Genomic DNA, 22,436 nt, shown 5'->3' with positions numbered 1-22,436 from the left:
CAATGATGATTTTCTCCTTTCTCAGCTGTAAACCTGTTTATTTTAGGACTACTACAAGAAATTCCGTTAAACTCCCTTTAGTCCTCTTGTATATCCCCTGTGATACATGGTTCTATTTTAGGTCATATCCAGAGCTACCTTCCAATTTCATTGATTATAAAAGTGGGAAAAACAAAAGTGGGGAAACTACACAAGTTTCTTAGCAATACTTGGAAATTCAACTTGAGAACCACCAAAATCGAATGTGACTTCTACCAAGACACTGAAGGGCAGTTCCCCCTTGAGAAGCCCACATCCAGGTTTTGGTGTGTCTTCTTCTTCCCTTGACTCATTCTTGCTTTGAGCCTCATGCTTAACTCCATGTCAAACTGTCTTCTTCATAAATTCCAACTCTTTCATAACTAGTCCTGAAATTCTTTGCAAAGATGCAGTCAGAAATCTTGACTTCCCCTGTGTGGAGGTTCCTAAAAAGAACCTTTGAGGATGCTGCAGGTGGCAGCATGTAGCTGTGTCTCTGACCTGGTTCCCATGGCTGCCGCTGCTGATGTGGCAGAAAGGATGAAGGATTAGGATGCTGTTTGTGGTAATGTGGCAGTAAGTGTTTTCCAGCACTCTCTGAATGCCTCTGATTTCCTTTGTGGGGAAGAAAGTGGGCACACCAGCTGAATTCACACTGTAGGCAACATGATGAAGGCTCAGAAAGACAAATATTTAGGATGGTGGAGGATAAACACCTAGAAAACAATTGTGGGCTTTCTAGCAGTGTTAAGGACAACCGTACACTTATCTTGTGTATGATAACATTTGAATTATGGTTGTGTACTTTCCTCCAGTGGAGAGTGTTATGATGGTGGGGGTAGAGTTGGACTTTGCAGTGTTAAGGTTTGGCCAAGTGAATTTTGATAAATGATGCAGTTAATAAACTGTAGGTCCTACAGCCGATTTAGCCTTAAGGCAGAGAAGGTGATGCTGTTCATTTGACTTTTCTTCTTCCTCCAATTGATTTTTCTCATTTTAAGTCTGAATTTCCATTGGGGAAAAAAAAATCCCTGTATAAGCTTGGGAAACAAGGCGTATTTTCTCAGTGTTCTGAGAAAATCTAACTTCATTTACACACGAGTGTTGGAACCTGTCCTACATACTTAAGAGGGTACAGTACCAAATTTTCAGGCATTTTGCAAACCAGTTAATTAAAAACAGCTTAAGTTTGTTGTGGCGTAACTTTTACACCAGGGAAATCAGCAAGTTCTACAAACCTGTGGGGAACTGACTGTTAAGCATTTCCATGTTCTTGCATTTGGGTTCTTCTACCTTAATTTAATAACTGTGAGGCCTACTGTTGTTACCTTATCTATGATTGCTCAAGGTACATGAGTGGGAGTATCTAAGCCTGCTTTCCTCTATGTGAATGCTTGTATTAGTCAGGGTTCTCTAGAGGCACAGAACTTATGGAATGAATCTCGCTCTCTCTTGCTCTCTTTCTTTCTCTCTCTCTCTCTCCATATATATGTGTGTGTGTATCCATCTCTCTTTCTCTACACACACACACACACACACACACACACACACACAATCTCCCTCTTTATATATAGTGCACATTTTAGAGAATTCTGGTCACTCATCATCACAAGTCTGAGCCATTACTGATGGCTCCCTTTCATCCTGCCCTGGCTGTTGGCATTCTAGCTCCTGAGTAAGAATGAACTGGACCCACTGTCTCCAGGATGACCGCCATTGTCTTATCTCAAGCCCAGTTCCCTTCAAGGTGAACACTATCTAGACTTCCTGGCCATGTTCCTTCTATTCCCTCCTGGCTCTCTGTGATCTGGCCCCAGCAGTATCAAGGGTGGATTTGAAGATGCAAACAGGCTTTGCTCACGCTTTGTTTTTCAACTCTATTGTCTGGCAAGATTTCCCTGTAGTAACCAAACCACACCTCAAGCCATCACTGACTGATCTCTACCCCTGAAGATCTTTTATTTGTTCTTACTGTCCAGCTCCCTCCTGAATAGGCTTCCTGATGGGAATCATTTCCGGGATGCCCTTTCCCAACCCTTCACTCTCCACATGGTCTCTCCCTCACATTTAACTTTACAAACTCATTTCCACAGGAAATTTTTCCTTGACACTAGAGACTTAAACCTACTAGCTAGGTTTTCAGAACTCTATAATTCTTCCTTAAAATAGTAAGAACTGGGTGTGGTGGCTAGCACCTGTAATCCTAGCCCTTGGAAGGATGAGGCAGGAGGATTGGTGTGAGTTTGTACTCTTTACAACACGAGTCAGTTTTTCAGCTCCACAGAATGCTAAAGGACCATGGAATAAGTGGATGTTGTGTTCAGTCCTTCGTTTCCACAGGAACGTGGAGGTGGTTATCCTAATGTACACATCTTGTCTATTTAGCTGAGTATTCTGGAAGCTCCAGGACTTTCTAGTCCAATTTCAAAGGGAGGTTCTCTGTAACGCTGCTTCCACTAGTGGGTTTCTTGCTCGGTTTTTCCATGAGTTTCGCATCACTGTGTCTGTTTCTAGGGCTGCTCTTCCAATCTTCAGATGTGCAAATCTATATTCCCTTCTTTGTGAGTCAGGACTGGTTTCATTGTTTCTAACTCGCGTTACTCAAAAACAAAAGTGTGGAGAGGCAATGGAAGGGTGTAGAATGAATAAGATCTTGCATCCTGGGTCTGAATGGCAAATCCCTCCAAACCTCAGCACTTTTATCTCTAAACTGCAAGGGTATAAATATCTTATTAGTTTGTATTCTCATTGCACGAATCAAATACCTGACAAGAAGTAACTTAATGGAGAAGGGTTTATTTTGAGTAAAAGGATACAGCCTTTCACGGCAGGGAAGACATGGCAGCAGGAGCGTGTCCCCAATCAAGACACAGAGAAGACAGGAAGGGATGCCTGCTATCAGGCCCCGAAGTCTGTTCCTAATGATCTACTTTTTCCCAGGGTTTCTACATCGCCACTTGTTTCGGGTGAAGGCTTAAACATGGACCTATGATTGACATATTACACTCAAACCACTACCCCTGCCTTCTGACCTAACCGTTATGAGACAATGCGGCTCAACAAATATGAGGATTGGTTTTTACAAACGTTAGTGTGAGCATTTGCTTCCATTTCCAGCCTACTATGTGTAGATGTGGAACAGTGTCTTCTGAGAATGACCGTTACCGTGAGCCATGACTATCGTCACTGTGACCGCTTGTGAGCGAACCTCACATAGCTGTTGACATTCCCTCATAGAAGGGATAGGGAGTCAGGGGACCCTCACCTGAGATCTCCACCAGTCCGGGCTACATTTCCCTGCCATCAGTCTGTGATTCTGCCCAGGTTACACATTCCTTTGTGGGCTCAGAAGGTGCTAGGGCATACAGAAGCTGAAGCTTACCTGTACATCTATGACGAAGCCACATATTCAAGAGAGACTTCTTTGTGATGTGTTTGCACGACCCTAACTCCTTACTCATGCTCTGTCGGTAGAGTCATAGACTCACTGGCTGGGCAAATTGGACTTTGGTGGAAACACATTTAGATCTGTCGTTGGAGCCCTATGGTGTGAGTAGACGTTATTCATCTCTACCCAGGCAAAGTGCAGATGACAGGAGATTTGGAGCACGTGTCATTTCAGTGATGTGCCTGTTCCAGTTCTAGATTAGATCGCAGTTCTTTCAGCTCAACCTTTCCAAGCATCAGGGCTGGGGACACATCTTGACAGTGACATTTAGCTTTCCATTTCCAACCACTAGAATTACTTCCGTTTGGAGAGTCTTAATTTCTGAAGTACCCCTTATACCCACTTACTTAGCATTTTAGGTGTGACCCACCAACGTCTAATCAAAATTTAATAGGAGGCAGGTTAAGCATCTCAGAGATTTTGCTGAGAGTTCATTTCTATAAATAGCAAGAAGGAAAGATTCATAAAACTGGCACAGTAAGGGTTCGTCCATTTTTTTATTGATAGCCTATTTTACATAAATGGAGTCTGCAGACTTAACAAATAAGGTGCAGGATCTGCCCATTGCATTTCATTTGGCCACTCTGATATAGGAAGGTGCTGATCTCCTGTATTCAACAGGAAAAAAAATAAGCACTGTTTCTTCTCCTACGGAATTTTCCATGCAAGTTAAGGATGTTGTCATAGCATAAGAGATGGAAAGGACAGTTACCAGGTGATGATATAATACATTCTCATAACTGCTGTGACCAAACAACACCCCTCCTCCAATTTCATTATTTCATATTACAGGTGTTAGCAATCTGAGGTCAAAGTACAGACAGGGTGAGTTTCTGAAGGAGAATCTGTACCAAGGCTGTGATGATAGCCAGTCACTCTTGTCTTGCAGGCACTTAGCTTCTGCATATGTGTTCACACAGCCTGTCTTTTGTGTGCTTCTTGTAAGAATGCCAGCCATAAGAGGTGAATGCTCACTATAATGAGTTTGTCTTCATTAGCATTCTGTTGTTAAGGCAGTGAAGCCATAGTGGACCAAGCATCCTGAAAACAGACCTTCCCCAGGTGACCTCATAATTACAAAAGAAGGAGCAGAAGTATGTTTGCACATCCTGACCATCTGTCAGTTTGGAATGGATCTGCTTGTATGAGCCATCTTAATGTCAAAAGAACCAAATAATCACATCCCAAGTCAGGACCTGCAGCTATACTTGTCAACTATTTTGAACAACCTCTAAACTGTCTGACCGTCAGACAAGGTGGCAATAGGCTCACAGCTTTGGGCCTCCACATTATTCTGGTTCTGTGTCCCATGAGACACAGGCATTCTACTGACTGAGCCCTCTTCTCAGGCCCCTATACTTCTTACAGTTCTTTCTTTTGCTGCTAAGAGATTTGGGGTTAGGTGCCATCCACAGAACCACTGCTTTCCTCCTAGATTCTTTAGATTCAGGGCGGCTTCCCCAAGGTTGGCTCTTGTCCAGGAAAGAGATTGGCCTTAGTCCATGAGAAGATGAAGATTTCCCTGCTTTCCACCAAGTATGCTGTTCCTTAGAAGGGGAACCTTTATTAAGATGAACAGTGATATCTTAGTTTTTATCATCATTGACATCATATACAGTACAGTGCAAGAGTTAGGCAGTCAATACAGAAAATACAATTGAGTGCTGGAACTGGTCATATACCCCATCTGTTATCTCCAGCAGCCATCAGGAAGGCTTTTGAAGCTCTGTTCTTCATAAGTTGTGGTGAATCACACTCAGTCCCCACTCTCTAGAACTCCTAATGCCTTTTAACTTTTGATAGGATCTCTGAGCTTTCCTGATTCCAGAAACTGTTTACTTATAATAAGTTTTTAGCTATCATGTGAAATAATGTTTTTTGTTATGATATTTCCATATATTAATGTGGTTTGAATGTGAAATGTTCCCAGTAGGCTCATATGGGGTTTCTGTTTGGGAATGTTCTAGAACCCTTAGGAGGTGGAGCCTTGTTGGAGGAAGTGGGTTACTAATGATGAGCCTAGAGGTTTAATAACTCAGCCCCACTTCCGACTTTCTGCTTTGTGACTGCCCTTGCTCTGTGACCAGCCAGCCTCCTGGTGGCTTCTCCAAATCATCTCACCGTGATGGAACAACACCCTTAAATGTAAGTTAGAATAAATCATTTCTTCAGCCACCCCCAGTTTTCCAAGACAGGGATTTTCTGTGTAGCCTTAACCCTTTAACTCACTATGTAGACTAGGTTGGCCTTAGTCTTGGAGATCCTCTGCTTCTGCCTCCCAAGTGATGGGGTTAAAGGTGTGGGCCACCATGCCTGGCGTAACCATTTCTTCTTTAAGTTGCTTTGTAGGTATCTGGTCATAGCAATAAGAAAAACAACTAATACTCTGTACTTTGTTCTCAATTGTCCCTCTTACTTACTGCCCTCTCCCAACCCTCATACTACCCCCTTCATTGGGTCCTCTTTCTTCCCCAATAGTCTCAGCTGCTTTCATGTTGGGTATATTTTATTACTGTCTCTTTCCCTTATCCTTCTTTATATTTTCCTCTCTCTCTCTCTCTCTCTCTCTCTCTCTCTCTCTCTCTCTCTCCCTCTTTCTACCTCTCCTCTCTCTCTCCCTCCCCCCCCCCCCCCCCCCTCTCTCACACACACACACACACACACTACAGATTCCCTATATGAAAGAAAATGTGATGCTTGTCTGGATAGAACCAAAGACCATCCTGTTAAAGGAAACCATTGCTTAAAACTGCTTTCCTGCCTCAAAAGCGGCATTCCCTTCGTGTCCCTTATCAAACAAAAGTTGGACTTTTTCTAGCTTTTCAATATTTCCCCAGGTTCCTTTAACTTTTATTTCCATAGTTCCTGTTAAGATTCTATATCCCCAGGTTATTTGTGATAGATATTCATATCCATGACTCCCTTATCTTTACAGAAAGGAATATCTGCTTAGGACTAAGAAAAAAATTCTCATCTCCTATAGGACTGAGAAAAAGAAGCTACCTTGATTATTCTAAGATACCTTGAAAACAGAGAAAGGAGAAGAGAAAACCCCTGAGTGAATTATCACCACTCCAGGGCAGCCTCTTATCAGCACCTAAGTGCCTATCCTTCCAATCTTTCAGTTTCCTGCATATTTTATTTTGGAAGCTAGTTGCATTTTTATTTTCTCTGAAGGGTAGCCTGTGCCGTTTGTTTTTACATGGTGCTAATCATCAGAAGCGATATAGCGAGATGGCCTTGAACAGAGGAAGATACCTCTGCAGCCAGCCTGTGGTGTGTGCCTTCAGTGCAGACTTGGGAAATGATCCAGCCTCTTTAAATCTCCTTGATCACCATTGCACCGTGTGTGTTGTATACTTTAAAAAATGCTTAATCTTTGTTAAGGAAACACTCCATAATTTAGGAATAAAATACTCATTTTAACCTATAAAGTGAATATTACAACTAGTTGCTCTTCCAGGAGCTATTGGAAAACAAAATGATAGGGTATATGAAGCATTCACATGCCACTACATGTACTTGACATATAACAAGTCCATAAATAACTATTATATTTCTCCCATCAATATAAAATATTTAGGAACACAGTTTTACACAGCTATGTAAAATATTACCTTTGGCATATGATATACTTTGGTTATCTCTGTGGACAATATTGCCTTTGGCATATGGTATACTTTGGTTATCTCTGTGGACAATATTGCCTTTGGCATATGGTATACTTTGGTTATCTCTTCTCCTATGTTTAGACATTTAGGATGCTTCCATTTGTTCTACCATATGCAAGACAAACAAATATTCCATGTATATAATATATATGTTTGGCTGTGATTATTATATGTAATTAAAAAGTAACATGAAGGTTATTGTGAAGGGAGATGTCTTAGTTGATAAAATGCTTTTGTGTAAGCATGTACCTAAGATTAGATTCCTAGACATATACAAATCTGGGTGTGGTGGCATGCACTTGTAACCCCAGTACTGCATGTATGTGGAAAGAGACAGGGCCAGGCAGGTCCCTGATACTCAGCTAGCCCAGATGAATTGATGGGCTTAGGGTTCAATGAGAGACCCTTTCTCAGGCTATAAGGTGGAGGGCAATGGTCCTTATCTTCATCCACATCCACATATGTATACCCTCACAGATGTGTGCACAACTCAGTTACACGTACAGATAACACACACACACACACACACACACACAGTACTACAGACACAATACCACACACACAAATATTTCTTAAAGTATCACATTTTAGCTTTGCGGTTGAACTAATTCCTTGTTTTTGTTACTTATTTTGGTTGCTTTCTTCTCTGAAAATTCAATAAATGTAATTGGCAGCTAAGATGACATGTTTGGGTCACGTAGAATTGTGGCAAAGTGAACACAGTTGACTTAAAATACAAACACTAGGATACAGAGGACGTTCCTTCACTATAGTATCACAGTTACTCCACCCCCCATGGAGTCTAAACCACACAGAGTCTATGAATGGCTCTGAGGGAGGAGGAAGAAGATGAATGTCTCTTGAAGTGCCACTGATGAAGACCTGTGTAGGCCAAAGTCAATGATGCCCAAGGGGCTGGATCCTACTTCCTTGCACGTGCCTTGCAGAGTACAATCCCAATATAGAGACTGGTGCTGAGAAAGCTTTGCTCTTGAGTTTGGATATATACCATTTTTTTTTTAAAAAACCACATTTAATTTGCAATCAAAGTCATCTGTTGCCCCAGTGCAGGCTGTTTAATTTTTTTTAAAGAGTTTTTGTTAAGGTTTTACTACCTGGACTTAATTATATAATTACATAACAGGTCTGGTAACTGTTTCAGAGGAACCATTGTAATCTATGAGGCACCTAAGATGGTCCTTAAAGAACATCCAAGTGCATAATTACATTGCCTAATAGACCAGAAGAACAGGTAGCAGCAGAATCTGTGGAACCATAAGAGAATCCTGTGACGGCTGGGATATGTAATTGTAGTTATATAAATATCCTCACCATTATGTCATTATGCCACAGCTCATAGTGGCAAAGGAGGTATTAATGGCTCATATCATAAATATTATATGCATTTTGTCTTTTTCACCACTAATGACTCTTTAATTTTTCAAAATATGCAGAAGAAGAGAGAGAGAAGAAAATGATGGTGTTTTAGTTGTGCAATATTTGTCTATGACATTGGGTAGAAAAATGAAAAAGTTGCAAAACATTAAATTAATTATCATAGCACATGCACATTAATGGCTGAGTGACAAAAGCACATTTAATATATCAATTCAGGATATAATACTTCCATATTTGAATCTGAGAATACTGTTTTCTAAGTAATAATGAAGAACATTAAGAATAAACCTGCCAGACTTTCATTCCGTCATTTGACATTTGAGAAGCAGAGCAGGTAGATCTCTGAGTGCCAGGCCAGCCAGGGCTTCCGAGTGAGTCCACATCTGACTGTAACACACGTTGGCCATTACATCACACACTGTGGTAGCTTTATCTGATGTTGAATCATGAAAACTCCTTGCAAATCTGAGCATTTCATCCAAATTAGAGGCAAATTTGAATCAAGGTCTATTTCTTATATTTCTATGTTGGCAATATTTTTCTTCAATATTTGTTGAGAAATGTCTGTATGAACATGAAAACTTGTGCTATATTGTGTAGAATTCATAAAAATCTGTTTTGGTTCTGTGAGTGAGAGGCTTTTTATTGTGCACTTCAAAGGATTTACTTTGCAAAGAAGTTCAAAGCCTGTAAGCATATCATATCATGAATATCTGTTACTCATTAAAGTGTTTCATACCAAAGTTCATGTCTGGTGACAAACCAGCAAACCAGGGCATGGCTGGCAATAGGTCCAGGTAAATACCCACTACACTTTCCCTTTGCTTTCTTTTGCTTTTGTTTGCTTTGCCTGGAAATTTACATAGTGGGTAAAATTCTAGCAGAACCTGCAATGGGCCGAGGCTTGTACTTCCTGAGACCACTGGTGTGTAAAGAAGTAGGTGGCACCCATAGATGAATATTTCACATGAGTCACTGAGGCAGAGTCAACACATCTGGAGAAAAAAATTTTCAAGGCAATTTTATGCCAAAATTATGCAGGTTGTCGTCATGATACATATTTAAACAATGCTCGTTTAAAGAATACAGTTTTTCTTCACTTAGGGATTGCTATAATAATGTGGTTAAAACATCTCCGTGCTTTGTAATATAGCTAATAAAAAGTTAAAGCATGACTGAGATGGATAAGGTTCTTATCCCAACACATCTTTTCCTTCCCAACAGAAGCTGAACGGCATTCAGAACCCACTATGCTGAAATGAGGTTTGTGCTTGGGGCTATTAGTATTTATTATCTTATAGCTCAGTAAATATGGTTTCTTATTTGTGAAGCTCCAAATAAGTGTCACTCCATTCTTCAGATGGACAAGACACGAACTACACTTTATATGCGCTAACTCCACATCGTGAGAGAGTCTTGTCCTCATCTCTGCTCTCCTCAAACACAACTAAATGACCACAGCCATGGATGTCTCCGCTTCAAAGCAATTCTTTTTCAAGACACAAGATAAGCAATGTCTAAATATGATCAAGAAGGAGTAATATGGACTGTATTTAGCCTTTCACTCTAATGGATAAGGAATCTAAAAATAGGTGGGTTAATGGTTCTTGGACATTATGGTTAAAATAGTGAAAGAAAATTAGTGATGGAGATAAATTATCCCTAGAATAAAGGTTGTTCTGAGTCTTCCCTATAAGAACTTAAAAATAATCCCGTGAAGAAATCAATGATCCCGTCATTTAGCTGCGTCCCATGTAAAAAGTCAAAACATTAAAACATAGATTTAAGTAAAATTTAAAAGACAAAAGAGTAAAGAAAATGGAAAGAGAAGATGATGAGGAGATATTATTCAGGAGATCATAAAATAATCTGATGTATTTCTGTGTTTTTAGGCATGGTCTTACTATGTAGACCAAGCTGGCCTAGAACTCACAGACCTCTGCATGCCTCCCTCCCAATAGTTGGAATTAAAGGACTTCTTTTCCTGTTGGTTCTTTTCTCCTCTCTTCTCTTTTCCCTTCCCCTCTTCTCTCCTTCTCCCTGTCTATCTTTTGCTCGCTCTCTTCTTTCCTTTGTTTTTTTAGAATGTGACCTGTGTGAGGCTAAAACGCCATATAAAAAGAGGCTAAGAGCAACCAAAAGTCCTGGGTAGCAAAAAAAAAGAAGCAAGGAAATAACAGAGTTTGTGCTTGATGTTTGCCCATGAGGGCACAGTGAAGAAATCACTGAAATGGTCGCTCCGTGGTTAAGAGGGAGGATCTGTAATGTAGATCAGAAAGAAAAGAGAAACTACCTAGAGGCATTTGGGAGAGTCCAAAGCAGAGAGAAAGCAGACTTGAGAAAGTAGTCTCAAAACAGACTTGAGAATAGGAACTGAGGGAATCTGGAGGCCAGCATGCCTTATATGTAACCACAGGTGCATGTCAACAGAGTCACGTGTCCCTTTCTGGTATGCAGGAACATTGGAAGTAGGTTTTAAGCAATTCCAGTTTGGGCTAAGCCAAGACTGTCATTTAAGGACATATGCACTTCCTGGAACCTAGCAAAGTCGAGGGTATCTCATAAAAGGGCTCATAATGGAAAACAGTTCTTAACTGCAAAATAATACATGTCCTAGCTCAAAAACACTGAATATCAGGTTCAGAGAACTTATACCATGGGGATTTCTGAATGGCCACTGATAATCTAACTGCAGTTTTTTTCATACTTGCTAGTGTATAGAAATGCGATTGATGTGTTGACTATTAATCCTAAGTCATTGCTAAACTTTTAAACATTCAAGTATTTAAAAAATGCATTCGAATTATTTTTACCTACTCATCATTTTGTCAGTGTGAATGACATCCTTCTTGCTTCTTTGCAATCCTTATTTGTTTAAGAACATTCTGAGGTATGTAGGATGCTCATCCTGGCCTAAGAAACAATCTGCATTTTTAACCTTCGTATGGTATTGAGTATTGTCAGTTTTGGTCAAATACATTTAATAAAGATAATTTTTGCATTTCCCATTTGCTGAGACTTGACTTTTAAGCACAGGCAGGCTTTGGATATTAGATTTACTTTTACCTATTGAGCTATTATTTTTCCATTTAATAAAGATTGATGGATACTCTCATTTCAGTGTGGTCTCCTATTCTTGGCATAAACCTAACTGGACCGTGATGTTTCGGTTTCTTTTAGTCCAATGTATAGTTCTGTTATTAAGGATTTTTCTATTTATATTCAAAAGTTAGGTCAGCTTGTAATTTTCTTTATTTACATGGGTCTTTCTTGTTTTGGCAACAAAAAATACCAATATAACCCATGAATTAAATTTTGAGCAGTTAAATATTCTTTGAAAATTTGAGCGACAGGTTCAAACATTTCCCACATACCTAACCCATCCCTACCATAGATGTCTGCCACGCTGGCTAATCTTGATTGTCAATGAGATTGGAATTAATGAAACCTGCAAAGCTTACATCTAGCAGGGTCTGTGGGAGCTCTTACCATATTAGTGGTGGAAGCTATTGATGAATTCAAAGTCTGAGCAGTTTATTGGGAGATAGTGGAGTTATGAAAGATGAGAAATGGATGGAGGGGTGGTCACTGGGGTACGCCTTGGTTTTCTTCCTAGTTGGCTCTGTTTTCTGGCCTCTATGACATGAGCAAGTATGTTCTGCCACGCACTCCTATGCTCTGAGACTATGCCATACTACCAACCCACAGCAGCTAACTCATGGACAGAGCAGAAACTGATAATTCTGAGAACATAATGTGTCAGCAAGAGCCAAGAGCCAATGGGTCTATAACAGAGCTCTTCTGTCCCTGCACAGGGTGTCCTGGGTCTGCTTCTGTTCTCGTACAAACCTCATATCCATCCCATTCCCTTCCCCTGTGCTTCTGAGAGAAACCCTCCAAATAAACTTTCTTTTTACAATTATTGCTTGTTCTTAGAACCTGCTTCTTTTGGGAACCCAACCTAAAAATGCGATCCTAAGATGAACAAATTGTTACTAATTAATGTCAGTCAAAATGGATGTTGTGAGTAAACACAGTGAAGATTAATGTTTGAACACTTTGTCCTCAGTTGGTGAAACCATCTGGAAAGGATTAGGAGGTGTGGCCTTGTTGGAAGAGGTGTGGCTTTGTTGGAGGAGGTGTGCCATTGGGGACCAGCTTTGAGGTTTCAAAAGACTCATATCATTCTCAGTATGCTCTCTTTTTCTTGTGCTTGTGGATCAAGATGTGAACTCCCAGCTACTGTGCCAGCATTGTGCCTGTCTGCAGGTTGCCATGACCCCACTGTGATAGTCAAGGACTCTAACCCTCTGAAACCACAAACCCTAAATAAAATCTTCTATAAGTTGTCTTGGTAATGGTGTATAATTGCAGGAAGGAAAACATACCTAACACAATCAGAAAAGATAATTACCTTCTATTTGCAAAGGCCTGACACGTAGGGAAGGAATTCAGCCGGCCCAAATGACAGTGTCATTGGTGGCCTTGCATATAATAGGAGCTCAATAAATGTTTGTTGGACACATGAAAAACAAAATCAAGGACAATGTGTCTTCAGCTTACATAACTGTGCAGCTGAGGTAGACAAACACTTTTTAAATCTCTGCATATTCTTCATTTTCTCTACCACACATATAGATTACAGAGGATCGGTTTTCTGTCTTATGCAATACCTCTTATATACATAATTGCTATTTTCAAACACAAACTATGAATATGAGGTTGATAACTCTGGGTAAATATAGTCCTATATTTCTTATATAGCTTAGTTATCTTATATCTTAATTTCATATGAACCACTCCTGAGTTCATTATCTGTAGATGGGGCAACATTCTCTTTTACTTGAGTCTTCCATCCTGGCTGTTGTCTTCCTCTCTGTATCATTCTTGGCTTGTCGCAAACTTCAATACCTTTACATCTCTGAGTTTGTTGTTCAAAGTCATGATATAAAGATGTCAGGGGAGCTGGGTTATTTCCTGGCACAAGAATTTCTCTAGTTCCCGGATCATTTTCCTGTTTTAAGAGTGTATTTCGGATTGTAAATCAGATTAATTTGTATATAATGAAAGGCACACAGCTCCTGTTTCGGTTGGCTGAGCATGTTGAGACCATTGTGTTATCTAGTCCCATAGGTTTCTTTTTCTGGTTGGTGTGACCAAGTATCCAATAAGAAGGAGCTTAAGAGCAGACAGATGTGTGTGGGCTCACAGGTTAGAAATGAATGCAGTCCCTTATGGCGGGGAAGTCCATCATGGTGGCAGGACCATGAGGTAGCTGGCCATATTGTGTTGACAGTCAGGAAGCAAAGAGGGGACAGGAAGTAGAATGGGCCTGCAAAATCCCCAAACCCACTCTTGGTTGCCCCCTTCCTCCAGAAAGACCACCTCATGGCCCGTGTCCAGCTGTGAACCAAGTGTTGGAGCCCATGAGCCTGTGGGGGACATTTTACAATCAAACTGTGTTGGAGACACTAGTATTAGAATTTTCTTTCTGCAGAGTCTGTGTTAGTGCTTACCAAGAACCCATGAAGAGACTGGAACCTCTAGCTCATTTTTTAGGTTGTGACTGGCAGCTTTTCCTAGTCCCTGTACCTTGTTCTTCCCATGGATGAACCAAATTAGCCTATTTTCTTGGGGAAAAGTGTTAACCCTCTCTCTCAGGTCTCCAGGGCTTGCATGCTTTTGCCATATAAAATCGGTTAGCTTGTCTGTATGTATATCTTTCCAGTCAGTTTAAGTTGCATGTTTTAGTACTTAATGCTGTGTGCAGTTCATGGTACCTACTGATGGACCACAGGCTGAGTTTCTATTCAGAATAATAGTTTCTCAGAGATACTACAGTAAGATGTTGTTACCTTGTTACCAATATCCATCCTTCCTTCTTTCTTTCCTTCCTTCCTTCCTTCCTTCCTTCCATCCGTACTTCCGTCCTACCGTCTTCCCTTCCCTCCTTCCTTCCTTCCTTCCTTCCTTCCTTCCTTCCTTCCTTCCTTCCTTCCTTCCTTCCTCCCTCCCTCCCTTCCTTCCTTCCTTTCTTTCTTTCTTTCTTTCTTTCTAACACAGAGTCTCACACTGTAACACCGTAGCTCAAAAAGCCTATAATTCATCATGCAGCTCAAGCAGGCCTCAAACTTGCAGATACAACCCCCTCCCTGCCCTCAGTCTCCTGGATTCTGGTGTTATAGGCATGAGCCAGCATTTCCAACTGTTTCCAACATTCTTTCTGCTTGAGTATTACATCAGAACAGAACAGATCACAGCATATAACTAGTTATATTCCTAAGCCATTAGATTTTGCACATTGTTTTATTCTCATGGGTTTTATGCTTGCAGAACAGTTCAGACGCCATTATGCCCTGGAAAATGTAGAAGTGGAGTTGTTGGCTCTCACAGAGAGCTGCAGTGGTGTAAGCCGGGACCTCTGCACTCCTTAGGCCTCCGTTTCTTTACCTGTAAAAGACCTTCTTTGGTCTTCTACAAGTCTGGGTTGGTTCGTTCTTCAGGTTCTTTCAGGATAAGGTGTTCTTTAAACGCTTGAAAGCGAAAAGTTGTTGCGAGTTGCTTTGTCTCTCCTTGCCCTCCCCTTCTCACCCTCGGCAAAGGCACCCTGATCATATCTCCTTCTCTTTGGGCCTGATTGTCTCTTCTTGTTTATAGCTGCCACTAATTCGCTCGTGTGCTTGCTGGAAAATAGCTAATTAAAACCCACTTCAGCTAACAAGCTGACTGGGACCATGCAAATGTCACTCTGTGCTGTCTGCTATTTCCATTTATACTTTACATTATTAGTGTTGCTTTTCCTCTCTCTGTCATAATGAATGCAGGGATAGCACCCTCTTTGCAGGTGTGCACCAGTGTACAGCCCCCATCCCAGGGAAGGACCACTGTCTTACTGCACTTCAACTCGCGGAGGGTTGTTACCCTGACAGCTAATGGTTTCAGCCTGGGTTGCTTGGTACCGCTAGATTTCTGAACAGGCTCATCTCTCTTCTTGCTTTTTTACAGTGACTGGCCACATGAAGTACATGGGTATGAGCCATTAGTCCCGTCTGCTCATCTCCTGCACTTCATCTGGTGTAGGGTTCTTTCTCTCTCTCTAAAATTAGTACGTACTGTCATCCGTATACTTCAACGCATTGACTTCTGTTATAATTACGCTGTCATCATTGTGCTTCCACACATTTGCTAATTTATTGTAGCTAAATTAGACCTAATATTAGCAATTTTGCAGCTGTTCCTTAGATCATACATGGCCATATATTTGTATGCTATTTGGTAATTATATTTCACAGAGGAAAAAAAAAAAACAAAACCACACGCACATTTTTCAGTGGGAAAGAGTGAAAAGATTTGGAAAAGGGAGATGCTATAAAAAGACGAATTCTCCTGGGAATGAAAGAAGCTGAGGGAAAGGGTATGGAGAAGAAAATGTATTCCAGGAAAGCTGTGTAGAGTAAACTCCGCAGGGAACAAGGTCCATGAGTGAGTGTACTGGGCTGTGCCAGGCCGAGAGCAAGCTGGTTATTGACAAGAGGGACAGGAGAGCAGGACTGGCCTCTGCTGTCCTCTGCTGTCTCTCTGAACCTGCTGTCCACTGGGATAGATGAACACAGGGTACCGTGAGGAAGTGGGGGGCGGTTCTGTGAAGACTGTGAAGCCAGTGAGAAGTGCTCAGGCCATGTGGTGACTTCCGTGAAAATACAGTATCCAGCATACGGAGGTGGCAAACTTTGAATGAAGAAGATGCCTGGATGGGAGGATGTGAGCCTGGGAAAGAATTTTAAACTCCATGTTGTTTCGAATAATGGAGGCTCTGCTTTGTTTCTATATGAAGAAAACATTAGAAGAGATATGAAGAGGGGCTGGGAGTATGTTCCATGTGTATGTTCCTGTCTGTGTTGGCATTTTGTAATTCAATTGGCTTATGAGGGTCGAACACGATAAAGGTATACAAAGCTACATGATGCTAGTTTGGGTATAATGTACACCACATGGTATTCTCAATAAGACAGATTCACTTAGGATATAAATTACTGGGTGTGAGAGGTCAGGAATTTTATAAATCCACTTCGGTATTATTCAGTGTTTTGTGTTAGTAATTAAAATCATGGGGGCCCTTTCGGTATGAGTGTGCGTTCTCGGGGTACATGGATAACTCAGTAGGTTACTGAGCTTAATAAATATTGGTCATTTTGGAAGGTATTCTCGGGTTTAGTGAATGTAAAAACCTAAGGACAATGATTTAAAACGAATTGAAACAAAACTCAGGATGGTATTCTTGATGAGCTTGAAGTACATCCCACACGAGTCTGCTTGCACGGAAGCAGCACTCTGGCAAGTCTGTTAGAGACGAGATGCAGGGCCACTCAGAAGTTCATGTTTTCCCCCGAGGTCCCCATGTCCCAGTTTACTCAGGAGATCTGGTCTGCTCTGCTCTGGGCTCAAAGCAGTTCTTTATTAATCAATGGTAATCACAGTATACAGAGGCGAATCCCACATCAGATGAAATGTGATTCTCTCTGCTTCCTGCTCAAGTTACTACAATCGCCCCACACTATGGGCACTAGTATTTGAAACTGTGTGCCAGAATAAACACGTTCTTCCTCGAGTTGCTTTTGGTCAAGTTATTTGAGCATGGCGACAGAATGGTAATTAACGCGGTCAGCACCGTTACAACTTTTCCTTTTCAGCCTCTCTCATATATGTGAGAAAACACTGTGAGCGATGCTAGGCACTGCGTCTGTTCCTCTCTAAAGGACAGAAATGGAGCAGGGGTGACTTATTTCATACCGTGGTGATTGAGAGGAGTCTTCCTAACAGAATGATGTGTGGTCCCTTTAAGGAACATCTGTCACCTCTGCTACCTCTTAACTTGTCAGCATCATGATGGGGACTTTGGCCCATCACTCCGTAACAAACAGCAGGAACGTTTCCTCTCGTGTGAAGAAACATGGCAGGGGGGTGTGACATGTGGCCTTTCGATATTTTAAAAATATGTAGATAAACAATACGAATATTCCCACACTTGGAGACAGTAGGTCTTCCTTTAGTAAGTTTCTCAAGTGATTGTGCGTGTGTGTGTGTGTGTGTACTTATATGTGTTTGTATACTCATGTATATGTGTGTGTCTTCATATGTGCATGTGCACATATGTTATTATGGACTCCTACCGTGAACGTTGTGTGTCTTATGTAAGTGCTATGTTACTGAGCTACTCCACTGCCCCTTTCTGTACATTTTAAAATTTGAGGCAGAGCCTCACTAAGTTGCCCAGGCTAGCCTTGAAACACAGTCTTGCTGTCTCAATCTCCTGGCTGTCCCGATTTACAGGCCTACATTACCAGATCCATCTCCAACAAATGAATTTTACCCTGAGACCATGATGGGAAAACGGAAGACTATCTGAGTCAGATCAGACCCTACAATTGGTGCTCTGTTGAGTGCCGGTGCTTTAGTGATGGAGAGAAAGATTAAAGCGTGGCTCACAACAATAGCATCGCAGATGACGGGATCCAATGGGCCTCATGTTTCTGCCATAAGTCATTCCTATTGTTAGCAGTGGTTTGTGGAATTCAGTGTCTGAAATCTCATTTTCCCCTATGCTTGGCCATTCTGATACCTTCTCTTTCTCCTTCCATCTCTTTCTCCTTCTTTCTCTTTCACTGCCCCCTCTTGTATCTGCTACATTGATATAAAACTAGCAACTAAGACCTTTCTCTCCCCCTCTTTTGGCTGGGGAGGTTTACATTTGTTCCGCTGTACGTGAAGAGTGACCAGATTAGCCAAGAACTTTCAACAAGATCAGTGTACAGAAATGGAAATTGAAGTTCCCAGCAACACCAAACAGAGGACCAGTCAAAGGCTGGAACAAGAGAAGCCATCACGAAACTCTTGTTTTCTGGTTTCGGCTTATCTCCCACACAGCTGTGTTAGGTTACAAGTTGAAACTACATTCTCTCTAAGATGGTGTTATTATACACAATGCCTCTCAAGTTCTTTTTCACTGAAATATTGTTAAGACATTCTCAAGGGTAGAGAGAGGCACAATGAGCGTGTGTTGGGAGGGTGGAAGTTCTAGTCAGATACCAGCTGCCTCAGAGAGAAAAAATATTTTTAGACTCTAATATTTTATCTCAGCAATTATTGTGAATCTTCTATTCTCTTTAACAGTCTATTTATGCTTGTTCTAATTTTAAGCATTTGTAACAAAAATCTTTGGATATAGAAAGAAGTCTCATATTTTAATGCTCTAATGATCAAAGAATGGCCTCCACAAGCGAAGGCAGCCACACAGGCTTATTGGCTTCCCATGGGGGAGGAATGCTCTGGATTGATTGCTGGTTTCTAAAAGGAAGTTAGGAAAATTAAGGAGGAATACACGCAGATTTGTGATTTTCTTCAAAGTCACTGGCCACTTTGGGAAGAGATAATGTAAGAGCCACTAACTCACTCGGGCTTCACCCTGTCCTCTCCAAGGGACTCACAGTGTCCCTCTCCATCTTCTCTAAGAGTGTCACAGTGCTCTGTAAGATTGCTTATAAGATCAGTTTTCCTTTGTTTGGATTTTGGGATAGTGTTTCTCTGCATAGTCCTGACTGTTCTAGAACTCTCTTTGTATATCAGGCTGGCCTAGAACTCTCAGAGATCCACCTGCCTCTGCTTCCCGAGTGCTGGGATTCAAAGTGTGGGCCATCACCATCCACCTTAGGTCATTTTCTTAACTTGAAAATTTTCTGTCTTTTAACAGAGCAAGTCAGCGGCTCTTAGAAGGGAAGTGGCTATGAAGAAGTTCCCTCTTTAGCCGTCCTTTCCTTAGGAACAGGAGTGCGCAAGGCACTGTTACTGATGAAGAAGAGGAAGAGGAAGGAACTTTTAGCGTTGTAGCAATAGCAGGGAGGCCAGCCTAATGAGCTGGTCCCCTCTTCCTTCTTAGGGGTCACCTTGACATTAACTCAGTCCCTTTAGTATTCTCGAGAATTAGTTTGGTAGGATCACATCGCCAATCTGGCTCACCTGGCCCATGAGCTAGTGCTGCCTTGGGGCCTTGGGTGGGGGCTTAGTGTGGAGGAAGAAGACACACGGAGTGGATGCCAACTGCCTCTTTGTCTGTGCTTTCAGTATGTGATCTCTCCTCTCCTTAGTAAAATGTCTGCTGCCAACAAAGCTCAGTGCATGACAGGTAGGCTGGTTGCCTAACTTCATTTCTTTTAAGTAGACTGGGACCAAGTGAAATTCAAATGAAGGCATATGATGAAGAAAGAGGGGAGAGAGAGAGAGAGAGAGAGAGAGAGAGAGAGAGAGAGAGAGAGAGAGAGAGAGAGCGAGAGAGAGAGAGAGGGAGAGGGAGAGGGAGAGGGAGAGAGGAAAAGAAAGGAGAAAGATGATAATTTGCATAGAGGAACATCAATATTGGAGAATGCTGGGAGGAGGTGGCTTTGATGGTCAAGGACTGGCCTAGCATGAGAAAGGCCCTGGAGTCAATTCACAGCATTGATGACAAGAAAAGAATGGGAAGGGCAGGCTGTTCAGTCTTATTATTAGGGGTGGCTTAGGGAGTTAGGGAGCAGAATTAAACGGGCTCAAGCACATAGGTAGTGATACAAGTGAAGGCAACAGATACCGGGAGAGAGGACGTCCTGCTGATGGGGTGAGACTACCTGACAGTTAGAAAACCAGTCTGCGAGTGGCAAGGAGAGACTCCTTCAAGTGTCTCAGTAGGTGTAGGACACAAAATGAAACACTGGGAGAGGACCACAGGAGACAAGACTGTGACCCGACAGAACAGGAATATGATACAGGCTCCATTTCATTTTGTGCAAGGGTCAATGCATATTTCCCTGTAACCTGCCTTTCTTTTTGGACTTTCCTTGAACTGTAAACCCCAAATAATGACACAGAAACTTATTACTAATTATGAGGCTTGGCCTTGTCTTAGACTTATTCCCAACTAGTTCTTAGAACTTAAGTGAATCCATTTTTATTAATATACATTCTGCCACGTTTCTCTTTTCCTTCCCTCCATTAGGTATGTTCAACTTCCTCTGTGTCTGGCTGGCAAATTCCGCATACCTCAGATTCTTCCCAAGATCCTTTCTCTCCTGGAAGTTCTGCCTACTCTCTCCTGCCTACCTACTGACTATTCAGCTCTTTACTAAGCCAGCTTGAAGGCACCTTAGGCAAAGACACATCTTTACAATGTACAAAAAGGTTATTCTACAATATTTTCACGAAGGCAGGAATGTTTATTTTGCTGTTCAAACTTCAGTGTAATGACTAAAGAATATGAATTACGTCATTCTGGATCTTATCTATGATGTCTGTTTCTCTCCCTATGTGTGTCTCTGTCTCTTTGACTATCTTTCTATCTCTGTTCTCCGTGTGTGTGTGTGTATGTGTGTGTGTGTGTGTGTGTGTGTGTGCAGGTGTACACTCATGCCCCTAAGCATGTATGGTGCACCAGAAGGCAACCTCAAGTATTGGTTTTATCCTTCACCTAAATGAGACAGGGACATTCTTTACTCTTTTTCACTGACGTGTACTCATGGCTAGGTGGTCCTCTGTCTGGTGACTCTAGTGACTCGATTTCAAATCTTTCCTTTGGGACACTTCTTCCCCGGGGTGTTTTCCATGGATTCTGGGGATCCTAGTTCAGGCTGTTAGGCTTGTGTGGCAAGCACTTGGCAGGCTGAGCACCTCCCTAGCCTTTTAGAGACTGAAATCTGCACAGCTGAAAATGTAACTCTTGCTCTCAAAAGTTGTGATAACTTGGACAATTTATTTAATTCACTGTGTTTAGTGTAGTTTCTTCATTTAAAAAGTTGACTCAGTAAAGCATGTGGGGTAATGTATAGGCTAAATATAATAGAAATAAAATGGATTCTGTGTACAAATTTTACCTTAGTGCATGGCATATAACAATGCATTTAGATGCAGAGCAGGGATAATACAACATAATCCTGGAATACCTTGTGATCCCACAAAATATGGGAACAGACAGGAAATTTAAAGCAGGTTGAAAGAACCCTAGACATTCACAAGTACCAGTGATTTTTAAGCATTGAACTCTAAACTCATATCCAAATTATGTTACATTTAAATTTTATTAATAATTCCTTAGTTATCTAGGACTCAATTGTTATTCTTATTTTCCTAGCTTACATATCTGAAATTATTCAAGATACAAAATAAATAATATAAAAAATAGCTTTGACCCAAGGAGTTAATAAATATCCATGAATCTCCACTCATATAGTTTAGTAAACAAGTCAATGATAGAGAAGAGATGCTATTTTCTTACTATAGAACTCTAACAATTAGAGAAAGGATAATAGAAATAGAAAGTCATCACCAGGCAAATGTCACAATAACACAACCCTCAATAATGTTAAAATTAGCAAGAGAAAGAGTAGAATAAGGGAAAGGATAATTGAATAATTTTTAAGTGTCTACTTTTAAAATCTTATTAGTTACAAAGGGAGAAACATTCAATTATAGTGGGAAGCCTGGCAGGTATCACTGGATGATCAAAGCTAATGTCTTCAAGAAGAACAAATTGAAATTGTGGACGTCATGCTGTGTTATACCGAAGGGGAATGACAACTGCAACTGGGGTTTCTTATGTATGCAAGGATGTATGTTCCCTCCTTCCTTCCTTCCTTCCCTCCCTCCCTCCCTCCCTCCCTCCCTCCCTCCCTCCCTTCCTCCCTTCTTCTCTCTTCCTCCCCTTTTCTCCCCCTCTCTACTTAATCATGAGAAAATAAAATATCGCAGTTAAGAGAGAGTCTATATGATGTCTCATCAGCACTCCTCAAAAGTGTCAAGGATCATAAAAATCTCTGAAAGGGAACAGTCTTTAAAAGGTACTGAATGACTGTCACATACAGGTTGGAGGAGAATCAAGA

Source organism: Arvicola amphibius, chromosome 6 (genome assembly GCF_903992535.2).
Source record: "Arvicola amphibius chromosome 6, mArvAmp1.2, whole genome shotgun sequence".
Classification (NCBI taxonomy): domain Eukaryota; kingdom Metazoa; phylum Chordata; class Mammalia; order Rodentia; family Cricetidae; genus Arvicola; species Arvicola amphibius.
The sequence above is the reverse complement of the archived record's forward strand: the minus strand, read 5'-3'. Positions refer to the sequence as shown.